At 54.2% G+C, this 2,209-nt stretch overlaps 1 protein-coding gene across 2 annotated transcripts in view; it reads left to right on the top strand.

Annotated features, from left to right (window-relative positions):
• The first annotated feature begins 214 nt into the window (after positions 1-214).
• LOC127750130 (apoptosis-stimulating of p53 protein 1-like) overlaps positions 215-2,209 on the top strand; it is a 92,148-nt gene continuing 90,153 nt past the window's right edge. For both annotated transcript variants that reach the window (XM_052270792.1, XM_052270791.1), the window contains exon 1: positions 215-534. The gene's annotated coding sequence lies outside the window, so the exon portion shown is untranslated. The remainder of the gene's footprint in view (positions 535-2,209) is intronic.

Raw genomic sequence — 2,209 nt, 5'->3', positions numbered from 1 at the left:
TCACCTGCGGGTGTGCGTGTGACTTTCGATCCCTGGTATTTCGAGCGTGCGCCCGATGTGACCGTGTTGGATCCCGATCCCGTCGCGATCCCACATTATCATGACCATTGCAGCACGCGTTCTCCCGCCAGCGCCTCCAGCGGCCCCCCTCCCCCCCGCGCTCTGCTCCGCGCTCCGCCCGGCCCGTCCGCCCGCTCAGTCGCGTTCCGTTCCCCGCTGGGTGTGGACGCGCCGCCGCGTAGCGCCGCCGAGCCGAGCCGAGAGCCGAGCCGAGAGCCGAGCGAGCACGCTCTCGCCGCCGCACCGCGCCGCTCGGGCCGGCCGCGCTGTCGAGGAACACACAATAAAAGAAACCATCGGGAACATTGTCACCTTTGAGGTGCAGCACTGCTTGTGCTGAACTGTTGTTGTTGTTGTTCCAGACGATTTTGTGAAGTGTGATTGGTGGTTGTCCCCCAGTGAGTGAGTGCGCCGTGTGCTTGTCGGATACGCCCCTGATAGCCATGCACTGTGGGATGCAGTAGCGGCCGACAGGTAAGCAGGTGCGGGCGGCCCGCCCAGAGCGGCGCGTGACCGCGTGACGCGTTGGTGACACGTTTGTTACGCGTTCGTGACACTTCCCCCGACGCCGTCGCGGCAAATTGAGGCGCGCCGTCAAACTTTGAGCGCGAAAGCGTCGAAGCGGACGCTTTAATGTGGCGCCGGCGGCGGCAGGGGTGGCGTCGCGACGCGCGCGCGATGTTGTGTGTGTGTGTGTGTGCGTGTGACGAGCGGTTATGGCGCTGGAGTAAAGCGAGCAGGAGCTTGGGCTGCCACGATGCTGGTAATTCCCTGCTTTTGACAGAGGTTGGCTGCCGCCCGCGTCACTACCGGGAAGTTGCGCTGTGCTGCTTTACAGCGTAAAGCTGCGTAAGTTTTTGTTGAACGCCTTACTTCCTGGCTCTGAGAAATAGTCGTCAGCTGAACTTTTGACAGCGTTTTGCTAAACCTCCTGCTGCTAGGCGCCCACACACACACACACCTACACACACACACGAGCGCGCGCGCGCATGCAACATAACCGTGATGAAAGCTGGCTGGGGGCTCTGTGTGTATTATGGGGAAACGCACGCACTCGCCGGGCGAAAAGACGCTGCTCGCGGAGGGCTGCAGAACTGGTAAAGAGCAGCATTTGCAGTTTATACCTATAAAATGAAGTTATGTTTGAACACGGTCGTGCTTGACAGAAATGCAGTCGACGTTTCGCCCTTCCCGTCAGAGGCAAATTCAGTTGGCGTCGGGTCGGACGATTTGTCACCTGTCAGCGGCAGCACACACTCTACGTCCGCGGGACGGTTCAATCGGAAGGCTGTGGATTATAATGTAGCTCAGTGAGACGCATCCAGGCGGATCATCTGATCCGCTGCTTAACTCCGCTTAACTCTGCTTAACTGTGAAATGCTTTCAAACTAAATTCTTTGCAATCTTGGGAAGAATTTCTGATCATTGAATTGCAAAGAATTAGTTCGTGTGTCATGAAAAAAATCTTGGAAGCTATGCCAAAATCGCTGCAAACAATTTGTGCGGATTGCAAATAAATATAACCTCGCAAGCTTGCAAACTTTTTCGACGAAACCTTGTGCCACACGAAAAATTTCCATTTGTCTAGGCAACACTCCATTTAAGCTGCACCTGTTACACTTTACAGTTCACAGTGTCTGTGTGCAGCGAGCTATGCGCGTCTGCGTGTGTGCGTATTTGTGAGAAACCCGGAGGATTGGGTGAGGGGAGGGAGGGGGGGGGAGCAAACCGACTTTGACAAATGAAATACGAGTTGAGGTCGGACAGGTGTCCCTTTTGCTGCCTTCCCTCGACTGAGTCAAACCGGGGCGTGTCGAGCCCAAGCCTTCGTGTCGGCGTCGGCTTCCGTGGGGTCACACCGGAAAGAAATGATGTAAAAAATGTTCTCCAACAAAATTTTTGTGGAGAGGCTAGGGGTAGGACGGCGTTAAAGAGCGACATTTTCATTGTGTTTTTGTTTTTCTTCCTTTTTTCTCATTCTCTTAAAAACAAAAATTCTCCTGTGCACTATTGATACCTTATCGCCATTTTCCACCCCCGAACAAAATGTAAAGAGGCTAAAACTCAATCAATTTTATTTTTTCTGAACTTTTGCAATACCTTTTACTGTCATATGTTGCAAGTACATTAGAGAGGGGGTGGGGGGGGG

The sequence above is a fragment of the Frankliniella occidentalis genome, unplaced genomic scaffold (genome assembly GCF_000697945.3).
Source record: "Frankliniella occidentalis isolate FOCC.00 unplaced genomic scaffold, Focc_3.1 Scaffold138, whole genome shotgun sequence".
In the NCBI taxonomy this organism is placed as follows: domain Eukaryota; kingdom Metazoa; phylum Arthropoda; class Insecta; order Thysanoptera; family Thripidae; genus Frankliniella; species Frankliniella occidentalis.
This window is presented reverse-complemented; position numbering and strand designations above follow the sequence as displayed.